This window comes from Tachypleus tridentatus, chromosome 7 (assembly GCF_004210375.1).
Source record: "Tachypleus tridentatus isolate NWPU-2018 chromosome 7, ASM421037v1, whole genome shotgun sequence".
Lineage (NCBI taxonomy): Eukaryota > Metazoa > Arthropoda > Merostomata > Xiphosura > Limulidae > Tachypleus > Tachypleus tridentatus.
The window spans coordinates 98,610,135-98,622,717 of record NC_134831.1 but is presented as its reverse complement, the minus strand read 5'-3'; the positions used below and the strand labels follow the sequence as shown (position 1 = coordinate 98,622,717).

Below are 12,583 nucleotides of genomic sequence, written 5' to 3'. Positions count from 1 at the left end.
TTGGTTGCTATGACTTAACAGTGATTTTTCACAAGCTATTAAATAAACAGAAACATGATATTTCTCTACCGTTTGGTTGCTATGACTTAACAGTGATTTTTCACAAGCTATTAAATAAACAGAAACATGATATTTCTCTACCGTTTGGTTGCTATGACTTAACAGTGATTTTTCACAAGCTATTAAATAAACAGAAACATGATATTTCTCTACCGTTTGGTTGCTATGACTTAACAGTGATTTTTTTCACAAGCTATTAAATAAACAGAAACATGATATTTCTCTACCGTTTGGTTGCTATGACTTAACAGTGATTTTTCACAAGCTATTAAATAAACAGAAACATGATATTTCTCTACCGTTTGGTTGCTATGACTTAACAGTGATTTTTCACAAGCTATTAAATAAACAGAAACATGATATTTCTCTACCGTTTGGTTGCTATGACTTAACAGTGATTTTTCACAAGCTATTAAATAAACAGAAACATGATATTTCTCTACCGTTTGGTTGCTATGACTTAACAGTGATTTTTCACAAGCTATTAAATAAACAGAAACATGATATTTCTCTACCGTTTGGTTGCTATGACTTAACAGTGATTTTTCACAAGCTATTAAATAAACAGAAACATGATATTTCTCTACCGTTTGGTTGCTATGACTTAACAGTGATTTTTCACAAGCTATTAAATAAACAGAAACATGATATTTCTCTACCGTTTGGTTGCTATGACTTAACAGTGATTTTTCACAAGCTATTAAATAAACAGAAACATGATATTTCTCTACCGTTTGGTTGCTATGACTTAACAGTGATTTTTCACAAGCTATTAAATAAACAGAAACATTATATTTCTCTACCGTTTGGTTGGTATGACTTAACAGTGATTTTTCAAAAGTTATTAAATAAACAGAAACATGATATTTCTCTACCGTTTGGTTGCTATGACTTAACAGTGATTTTTCAAAAGTTATTAAATAAACAGAAACATGATATTTCTCTACCGTTTGGTTGCTATGACTTAACAGTGATTTTTCAAAAGTTATTAAATAAACAGAAACATGATATTTCTGTACCGTTTGGTTGCTATGACTTAACAGTAATTTTTCAAAAGTTTTTATTTCAATTACCAACACTTGCGTTCTATTATCCAGAGAAACTGTTCAAATAAAAAGCGTATGCCATTTCTATTGAATTAAATTCTAAAACTTAACTTTCAAAAGATGAAATTATCCCTAACTCATGCCCCTGTGGAACAGTAGTAAGTCTATGCATTCATACGCTTAAAACGGAGTTCCAATACCCGTAGTGGGCACAGTACACAAAACCCTTTGTACTTAACTACAAACAAAACACATAAGTACAAAAGCATCCTTAAGTGTTTTTTGAATTTCACTTAAAGCTACACGAGAGTTATCTGCGCTAGCTGTCCTTAATTTAGCATTGTAAGACTAGAGGGAAGGCAGCTAGTCATTACCATCCACCGCCAACTCTTGGGCTATTCTTTTACCAACGGACAGTGGTCTTGACCGTCACATTATAACGCCCTCACGACCGAAAGAGCGAGCCTGTTTTTTGTGACGAGGATTCGATACCGCGACCCTCGGATTACGAGTCGAGTGCCTTAACCACCTGGCTATGCTGGGCCAAACAGGTTAGTAACAAGGTTGTAACCACCTGGCCATGCTGGTTAGTAACAAGGTTGTAACCACCTGGCCATGCTGGTTAGTAACAAGGTTGTAACCACCTGGCCATGCTGGTTAGTAACAAGGTTGTAAACCACCTGGCCATGCTGGTTAGTAACAAGGTTGTAACCACCTGGCCATGCTGGTTAGTAACAAGGTTGTAACCACCTGGCCATGCTGGTTAGTAACAAGGTTGTAACCACCTGGCCATGCTGGTTAGTAACAAGGTTGTAACCACCTGGCCATGCTGGTTAGTAACAAGGTTGTAACCACCTGGCCATGCTGGTTAGTAACAAGGTTGTAACCACCTGGCCATGCTGGTTAGTAACAAGGTTGTCTCGTTATTAGACAATCTCATTATGTGGTTCGGCGAAATGGATAAAGCCCTTACGGCTGACAACTGGCCATCTTTCGCCTGCTCACTGGACTAGGGAACTCCAGCTGTTTGGCTGGCGAGTCGGTAAGCTGCCATTGAGACCGAAACTACATATTCTTCCAATTAAATGAATAAACTCGCTTGTTAAAATCGTATAACAGGTCACCATGGCAACAAAAAATTAAGTTTTACATATATTCATGTTAATGATTGTTTTAATTGCATCTTTTATATGGCTAATTCCATTATTTTCATTGTAAATAAATAAAAAGAAAACCAAGTAAAAACTCAATTTAATAAGTTGGTTTCCCGCTTCAGAAGTCCTGTTGCAATGTTAGACTCGCTAGACGTAGTTCTGTTTGGAAGTCTTGCACAATGTTAGACTTAATACATAAAAACAGTGTTGCCAAGAAAATCTAGCATTTCAATACATTTTCAGTGCTAGTTCTTGTAAATCAGAAGAGAGCACGAGATAATTTGAAAACAAATAACAATTTTCAGAACTACGAGCGAAACGGAAATTTCTCGCGTGATAGGGTCATCGTTTAGAAAACATTTACTGTTCGAATCTCTAAGGCCAATGTCATGGATTGTTTCTCACAATAGAAACCGAGGGCATTATTGTAGTTTTTCATTCATATACTGTTTTTACACACCAACTGTTATGAAATCCCTAAAGAGGAACATAACAAAAATAAGAAAACATCTCCAACAAGTAATTTAACCAAAAAGTAGATTTCAATGTTTCGCTAACTTTCTGCTTTTAACAAAGATTGAACTTTTCGCTAGCTGTGATTTTCATCTTTCAAGTCGTAATTTAACTCACTACACTGTATGTAAGAACAGTGTCTCTGGTGAACTTGTCTCATTGTCATGCTAAACTAACTAACATCTAACGAAAGGCATCTTTGGCAGTGACTTGTAGGAGACAAAAGATATACCTGAAGGCCTGAATTATTACGTTAGTACACATGCGGCTATTATACCATCTATATTCGTTCCCAGGAATGGCTGAGATTAGAATTATTATAAACATTCAACTCATTGTTAGAATATATTTTCCGCAACGAATAGAAAACTTTCATTACAACAGTTATTTCATATGAATATGACTCATCTACTACGAGTCGTGACTCATCTTATCTTGCCTCTCATTGGAAATTATGTGCTGTTTTAATAAAATCTTTCTTTCTTACCTAAATCTAACACACTAAGCTTTAGTATATCTTAGCAGCTTTAATTAGCATGTCGGAGAAGTGTACGTTTTCCTTTCAGAGAACGGCCCGGCATGGCCAAGCGTGTTAAGGCGTTCGACTCGTAATCCGAGGGTCGCGGGTTCGAATACCGGTCGCACCAAATATGCTCGCCCTTTGAGCTGTGGGGGCGTTATAATATTACGGTGAATCACATTCGTTGATAAAAGAGTAGCCCAAGAGTTGGCGGTGAGTGGTGATGACTAGTCTTACACTGCTAAATTAGGGACGGCTAACGCAGATAGCCCTCGAGTAGCTTTGCGCGAAATTCAAAACAAACAAAATTTCAGAGAACTTGTATACATCTTAAACATATGCCCAGCTACCGATTTAACTTATTTACTACCGATGTAAAGATTATAAATCTATCTTATGGTTTCTTTCCCTCTCCACTTACTTCCTGCCTGTCCATTTGTTACACCACCGTATAAGAAAGAGAAGTTATATGGTTAATAAAATAAAATTACAATAATACACGTTCTACATATCACCGATATATTCACAGTGGTAATATGACACACAATGTTTAACGATAAAAAATAGGGAAAGTAAAGAATACTTAAACATACGTTTCATTGCACATTTTAATCGATGTATGGTTTATAAAATTACAATTCCTACCCTGGGAAATAATTTCTATTTAAACAGAGTTGAAGAAGCAGTTGTAATCGTGTAATCTGAATATTTGTTGCTGAAATATTAGAGTACATTTATTTTTTCTATGCTTCCAAAAATATACAGTTTTGTTTTTGAAATGACCCACGTATTCCAAATGGGTTGCTCCATAACATTTTTGGAAAAAAAGTTTAAAGTTATGTATTCAGACAGATAAACGGTTTCAGTACGTATGAAACGAGAGCCGGGTGTGTAATAAGAATAAATTGGCCAGGAAAAGGCATGAACAGAGATATTCAATATTTATGTGAACAATGAACTGAAATGCACTTTGAACTCCATTACAGATGCTGCTAAACCTGGTGGCCATAATTACCCAACACCAGTTTATTTTTCAACAAGCTTCTGTAACGAACGATCAAATCTATTTTAAACCACACTTCTTGACAAACTGTCCATTGACCTTTACTGGAGGTCACCTACATTTAACCAAAAATTAAGACATACGTGGTCAAAGTATATGGTCAAACTGGATCGTTGTGTTTTAGTTTATTGGACTAACTGCTGATTTCCAGATGTAGCTAACAACCTGAGTTTCCGTCACTTACAAATTATTGTATATTGTCTTGTTAACGGTACCAGAAGGTACGTTTAACATTATCGTAGCGTTTACTGTGTTTTTTTTGGTAGGGAAGTGGTCTCTTTCGCAGTTGTTGCTTCAGAACAGTTTTAACTTTGAAACTCCGCTTTCCGAGATTTCTGTTTTCATAAAAAACTTTGAAAGTCGTGTTCTTAAGTGTTCGCAATCGATCAAGCGGTTCGACAGCTATAAATGGACGAAAGAATAAGACAGAAGACTACAAGGATGATATAAGACGTGGTTTGTTTTGAGTTTCGCGCAAAGCTACACGAGGGCTATCTGCGCTAGCAGTCTCTAATTTATCAGTGCAAGACTGCAGGGAAGTCAGCTAGTCATCACCACCCACAGCCAACTCTTGGGTTACTCTTACCAGCTAATAGTGTGATTTACCGTCACATTATAACGCCCCACGGCTGAAAGGGCGAGCATGTTTGGTAAAACGGGGATTCGAACCCGCGACTCACGGATTACGAGTCGAGTGCCATAGCCACCTGGTCATGCCCTCCACCCCCCCCCCCGATAATCGCCAAAATTGTGGAGAATGTGTTAATATTTTCGTGACATAACATAAAAAGTAGCTTTTTATTGATAAAAAACTACACGATAACAATTACTTATTGATAATATTAATTATAACAGATTCTGTTCCTGGATGGTGTGTGTTATTTCTTTATTGGTTATGTTGTAAAAGTGCAGAAAATGACCATTATTCCCTTCAAACTTTGCTTCTGTGACCTGGATAATGAAATTAAAAATTAACCTATTTTCTATCTAAAAACAGGCAAATTTGTTATTTACATAATGTCTGAATAAAACATGAATGAAGATTTACATGTATTTATACTAAAGTTATACAAAAATGAACAAAAATGTTTAGAAGTGACTAGTTTGAGATTTGCAACTGTAATGTAAATCACTTTCACATATCAGCCCCCAAATACAGTCTCCCATCATGTTTTCGTTATATTCTCCTTGGAAGCGACGTTCAAAGTCCGGTATATCTTGGTGGAAGCACTCGCTCCTCTGAGTATGCTCCCATGTTCTCCTTGAATTTATTAAGATGATCGTCAAGGATATGGACATCCTGCAGCCCATTTTGTTGTAGTCCCTCACCAGAACCTCAACCAGTTCCACACAATTTTCGGCTTTGTGATTGCCCAAGAAGTTTAGTAGGAAGAAAAAAAAAAGCTTGGAGCGAGCTTTGACCTTTGCCTGAGACAGCTTAGGGGAGAAGTCTCGAAGGTACTTGAAGGCTGCAGACTCCTTATCAAGAGCTGCGACAAATTGTTTCATAAGAACCAATTTTATGTGCAGTGATGGAAACAACACCTTCTGGAGCTCAGTGAACCACTAGTGGCTCACACCTAACACTGTCTCTCCATAGAGAACTCGGTCTGTTGTGGCCAGTGCTTCCTGTTGTAGTGTGTTGCGGTGACCATGCTGTCCCAAAGGGAAAGATAACAGGGAAACATGGTAAAGCCTCCTTGGAGAACCATCAGGAATGCCACCATTTTGAAGTCTCCTATAGCCTCCCAGCCATTCATAATACTTTAAGGCTTCTAGCAAGATATTGACGCTGTTGTATTCCTCTTTGAGGTGCACCGAATGAGTCAGAGGAACAGATGGATACTTATTCCCGTTATAGAGCATCACAGCTTTCAGGCTTATGGATGCGTCTAGAGAATGCTTGCAGCTTCTTGATGCTGTCAGATGAAATCAGATAGGTCTGTGTTCACTTAGTCATCTAGAATTAAACTGAAGTAGTGTGCGTATATTACTATAGAATGTTCTAGAAAATTATAAGAGGTTTTTGAAAATTCTCGCAAGTTTTACAACAGTAGAAAACTCTTGTTAGTTCGAGAAAATTCTCTATCAGCTACTTAGCACTAATTCTACCTGGAATGTTCTGGAAAATAGGTAAATTCATTACCCACGTCACTAAAGCAAAGTTTGAAGAGAAAAATAGGTCTTTTTCATTCACTTTAGACATACGCAATTGGGAAATAACACTTTCTGTTCAGGAAAAAGAAAAAGCAATTATTTTTTTTTTTTACACAGTATAATTTAAAAAAAAAGTAAGTGATAAAAGTAAAGCATCAATTCTCCACAAGTCAATAGCCGTTTCACCACACGTAGCGAGTGGGGCCTGTGGATATAAAAGGTGAGATTCGAACGCCCCCTGTGTTCAAGTGAAGAAAGTTACAGAAGAGAGACAAGTAGACTCATTTTCGTTACGCGGACGTAAAATAGTAATAATCTAACATAACACATCTAATAAAATTAAACGTTACAATATTATTTTCCGATATCGAATTACTATTTATCTCAGTGATACCGCCTTATGATAAGGCCTACTGTATTCTTAAAGACATTTTTTACGTTATCCTGTTACCTCTACAGGGGGTGAAAGACATGTAATTCTCAGAACAAGAGCTTTTCTTTTATTCTTTGGTGTTTGGAATGTTCCAATTTCACGCTTTAATGTGCCTAACTTGCGCGAAGTCTCAGGACTTACACGGAAGGTACAAAACTTGGGAACATGAAGAGAAACACCCCCGGATGGATACCACTTATTTTCTTTCACAGATAACACCCCTTTTGTCAGTCACGAAACGTAGTGCCTCCAGTAGACTTGGCATTGTCAAGCCAAGCGTACAGAAACCGTCAAAAACTGTCAAGACATTGTTTTCTTCTAGAAAACAAGGGCGATTGCTTGAAATAAGGTAGAAAACCACGTGTATCAAAAATAAAGTTCTGCTACACTCGCAGCGGAAGAATATATAAATTACCACCAAATAGGTCACTTCTGACTTTGATAATAACTACTGTGATTCGCTGGACTGTATCGTTTCAAAATAATTATAATTTTACAAGTAGGGGAAGCATTGCCATACAGGGATGGCTCGGATTGTTAATCAGAATGGTAGTTTAAAATATTTCCTTATTAGCTTATCATAACTTTAGTTTATTTTTATAGCATTATCTATGCAAGGACCGAGTCGGTAGTTTTGTGAATGTCTTTAAATATTATAGAAAAAACTGGATCGTTTGTTCTTCTGTCCGCTTCATTTTTATTATACGACAACCAAAATAGCGTCAGCTAATTTTACTGAACGGAGAGTATCCAGTTATAAGTAATGTCAATAACTACCAGTGGTTTTACAAAAATCAAATCTAGTTATCATTACCCCTGGAAGTTAACTTACTTACAGGAAGTTGCGCCTCTTAAAAACTTACGTATAAGGTGAAACAGGAATTACCAGTCAATAACAGATAAACAACTGGAACGTCACTGTATTTAGAACTTCGTTACAAATACAACCTTTCTATGTCTACCGAAAACTGCATTGAAAAAACAAGACAAAATTACCTAAAAAAAGAAGCCAATGTAGGGATAGCAAAGATTAGTCTTTGAGAAATAATAGAAACAAGATAGTAAGGATGGCCTTTGTACGACCCCTACATTATAGCACTTGCAAGAATCAACATATATACAACTATTCAACCACAGCTGACTTTAATATACCCTACTTTTGTCTGCTAACATTCTAGTACATTCTATACCTGCGATATTACATAAGAATATTGTTCAACTGACATCCTTACTATTTTGTTTGCAACATTTTTAAATGGATTGTATTAGCCATCTCTGCGTTACTAATGTATGTTGTGCTGGAAAAAATTGTATTCATTTTATTTATAGTTAATATTTTTAGTCTTAAAATGATTTTGTTAGAACGCAAGATTTTGTATAATCAACAATAGAAACTCGATCTAAGTGGGGAAAAATCATTGACAAACATTTCGTCACATTATGATTATGTATATTCTTTGGTTTATACTTAGTAGTGAAGTTGATTATTTTTGTAATATTCGTTTGGCACACACAACAGTCTGCGACACCCCAACGTGTGGCGGAATGAACATAATCTTAGACAAGATTAGTATCAATGTTCCGCAATCTACAACACCTTTGTCCGCATGAAGAAAAAAGTTTAATACCTTTAGTTAAATGTGAAAGAGACAGATACAGTTAAAACAAACGCATACTATATGCATTTAGGTGAAATAAACCATTCATACCATAGCGCAGTGTTAAAATTAAGTTTACACTTTAAGGTGTCTGACAGCGAAATATTGCAGTGTACTAGTTTACTAAACATTGGGTCTCAAGGTACAAGACAAAGTCTGACGGCAACCTGTGAACGCGAGTTAATTAAAGCTTATCTCCTTTTTCTTTTTACAATTCCACTTCAGTACGATTCTAAACAATGAGACGGCGCCACTGTCAAGATAATGCTTCTATCCATTAGCAGTCACGTCACAGATTTTTCTATTTATTTAAGTAACGTTGGGATGATAGATATCAAAACTCGTGCCATAAAAGCCACGAGAACGATCAGGTAGCATACAAACACCACTAAAATGCAGTCGTTAAATGTGTAGCTGCAAAGTTTCTATGAAATAAATTTGAGTAAAATATTTAGCGAGTGTCTTTCTGTGTCGTTTGTTTGTTTTGTTTGTTTTTGAAATTTCGCACAAAGCTACTCGAGGGCTATCTGTGTTAGCCGTCCCTAATTTTGCAGTGTAAGACTAGAGGGAAGGCAGCTAGTCATCACCACCCACCACCAACTCTTGGGCTACTCTTTTACCAACGAATAGTGAGATTGACCGTAACATTATAACGCCCCCACGGCCGGGAGGGCTAGCATGTTTGGCGCGACTCGGGCGCGAACCTGCGACCCTCAGATTACGAAGCGCACGCCTTAACGCGCTAGGCCATGACGGGCCGCTTTTCTGTGTCAATGAAAACTGTTGACACTGAGCAACAAACAGTTTTCATATTTACCTTGTTCTAGATAAATCGTATTTCGTATATGTGAAATTCGTTCTTTACAAATTACAATAATTTAACTTATGTATTGTTTATTACCATTCCGAAACTACAGTTTTCTTTTTTTCTTACCCTTTCGTGAAGACTTCGAAGATCGTTGGTGACTATTTGAGGTGGTGGTTCTCCAACCCCCGACGTATCAGAGTCGTCATCAGCCTCGTGCCCATCAGACTCGAACCCAGCTTTGGCTAACTCCGCATCAATTTCATCTTCCATCTGCACCAACAGTGGCGCGGGCATTCCGAATTTTGAACACCGTCGAGCCACTTCTAGCAGACAAAGGACAAAGCTTTTCTCATTCTTCCTTAATACCAAGTCGTCTGTCTCGAAGAGCAAGCATTCCATGATCGAGAGACCCCTACACCATGTGATAAAGTTGGAGACGTTGTCTCGAGCATGAAACGTGCCGGGTTGGACGTCATTACGGTACACTATGTCGCGTTCCGGGATTGTAATATTAAGGCTATCCTGGCAAGAGTGCCGCCAATCTCTGGCTACCCTGACGACGTGATTTGCATGCCGACAGAGAATAACTCCCGTTTCTAAGCTATCTAGAAAAAGTTTCGGCGGTGATGGACAAACCGTATAGGGTGTTTAACCAGTCAGCGAGGTCTTCCTTCATGGCATACAAGTACTCTTCACTAGACTTGAAAGGTCGAAAAGATCGTGGTTCCAAATGCATCGCATGAAATTCTACCTCTCGACATTCAACACGTCCACTTACTTCTATCGTTTCTTCATTTGCCATGGTCTTCTTATCTAACTTCTCAGGCCTCGGTTGCTTGCTACATTCAGAACGATCGATTATACCTCGGTACGTATCGATAAAATTCCAACACACCCAGTCTAGCACTGAAAATTATAGGCTTAGCAATTCTACTCTTCAACAACTTTTAAGTAACAGAAGAGTAACCAGTCTATGTGTCAAACTCATAATCATCATGCCAGACTTAGAAAACAACGCACACATTACTCTACTACGTACATTCAACATCTCCATTCGTACCTTACATTCTGAAGCTTCAATCCTCTACTATCCATTATATATACCAGAGTGCTACGTGCCACGTGATTATTAATCGAACGCCATCTTTTGAGTATTATTAAAACTAGGATAAAAACATGAAAATATTTTTAAAGTCACGCTGAAAGCTGGAAAAGCATTAGAATCCAATAGGCCTAAAAGTTAAAATAAAAATCATGTTAACTGCTCATATTTTTTGTTGTTTTTTCACATTGAACGAAAAACAATTTCATGTAACAGTAACTGTAGAAGTTTTTTCTGGCATAATTAACTTAAGAATATAGATTAAAAATAAACGTGAGATAATTAAACGATTTTGTAGTTTGAATTATCGTACACAGATTTCCACACATTTCCGTTGAAAAAATCTTATCGCAGAGCTACAGCTAGCATAATCTTAACCATTACAACGATAATATTACTTTAAAAATAACACGAATTTCTTTAGTACTTAACAAAATAAATATCACACCTAAAAAGTGTAAACAATATGACTTCGATCTACTGGCATAACCTAGTGCCCTGTTAACGTTTCTGTAACAAAGATGAAGGTTTTTATAAATACTTAAGAGGTCATTTTTTGGAACTGTTGATAAATCAAAACAAAGAGTCGTAAATCTTGGGACTTTCAACTCTTAAACTTATCATAATAATCAAGGATAATCTGTGGAAATCAAGTGCGACTTTTTTAACGTGAGTAAAACAAATGTACTTTAGACAGAGATATGTTTTTTATTGATAGTTACTAAGTACGTAATGTCTATATAAAACATCATACCCAACTAGTTGATTGCCTGTCATATGACGGCAAATGCTTATGTACTTTTTTTTCTAACAGTTACATGTAAATAAATGTTTCATGAACACGCTTTCTAGAAAGTAATTATAATGTAGTAATGTCATACATATAGAAAAAAATGTAAATTTTTTTTCTAGTATTTCACAAAACCTCGTGTTTTTCTATGTCTGTTGTCCTTGACTATAATTTTGACTCTTCATAAAATCTTACAGACTGAACCATACAATAAAGTCTGATCTCGAGAAAATACTCCTATATCGTCAAATGTCTGACCCTGTGATTTATTAATTGTGACAGCAAAGGCAATGGATTTTATGGCGAGGGGCAAATTCACGAAGCCATAACTATTTTTAGTAAAAAGGGCGTCACAGTACGTTATTAATGATGCTTTCCGCCTACGGTAACGTTATTTGTTGCTTTGATTGTTTTTTTACATACACAGTCACTGATGTTCATTATATAATATGATATTATCCATTAGTTAATACATATTTGTAGCCCCCCAGTGGCACAGTGGTATGTCTGCGGACTTACACACTAAAATCCGGGTTTCGATACCCGCGGTAGGCAGACTACAGATAGCCCATTGTATAACTTTGTGCTTAACTCACAAACATACTTCTATTCTTATTTTTTCGAATATTAAAAGTGTTTTTAAATATTATAATGAACTTATTATAAGATAAATATAATGATAAACAAATTGAAGTAAAAACCGAGTTGAACAGAATTTGAAATTTTTACACGCTAGTCGACCATTATAACACCTGTGGCATCCACTCTATGTAAACAAATCATAACAAATATTAATTAAAATTCCTATTTTTCAAAATGATCGTGTTGTTGTGCTTCTTCTTAATATTGTAATATATTTCTCTAAACGTTATGAGTGAATAACTAAAAGAAGTTATAAAAAAATGTTAATTCGACACATAAGTTGACAAATGGCTATCTGGGTTCTAGGCCTCTTTAACGTAATGTTATCACTCACACCTTGGTCCAAAACGTCCCAGCAGCAGTTGTTGAAGTATATCTGATTTATCTATTTCATGAACATGTCTGACTCAGTTGGCTCTGTGGTAAATAGAAGATTTCACAAATCTTCAGAAATGATGTGATCTATTGAGTTAAGATTGGTGTTGACCCTATAAGATGATGTTGCCTTTCTAATTAAGATAGTTGTTGACCCTATAAGATGATGTGGCCTATTGAGTTAAGATAGCTGTTGATCCTGTAAGATGATGTGACCTTTGTAGTTAAGACAGTTTTTATTTCTGTAGGCTGATGCGACCTA

General features: G+C 36.5%; 1 pseudogene across 1 annotated transcript in view; it reads right to left on the bottom strand.

Moving 5' to 3' along the window:
* The window catches only part of LOC143256265 (uncharacterized), a 63,771-nt pseudogene extending 53,557 nt beyond the window's left edge, over positions 1–10,214 (bottom strand). Inside the window, exon 1 of the transcript XR_013031221.1 lies at positions 9,539–10,214. The product of XR_013031221.1 is annotated as an uncharacterized LOC143256265 (transcript). The remainder of the gene's footprint in view (positions 1–9,538) is intronic.
* Between the last annotated feature and the right edge of the window lie 2,369 nt (positions 10,215–12,583).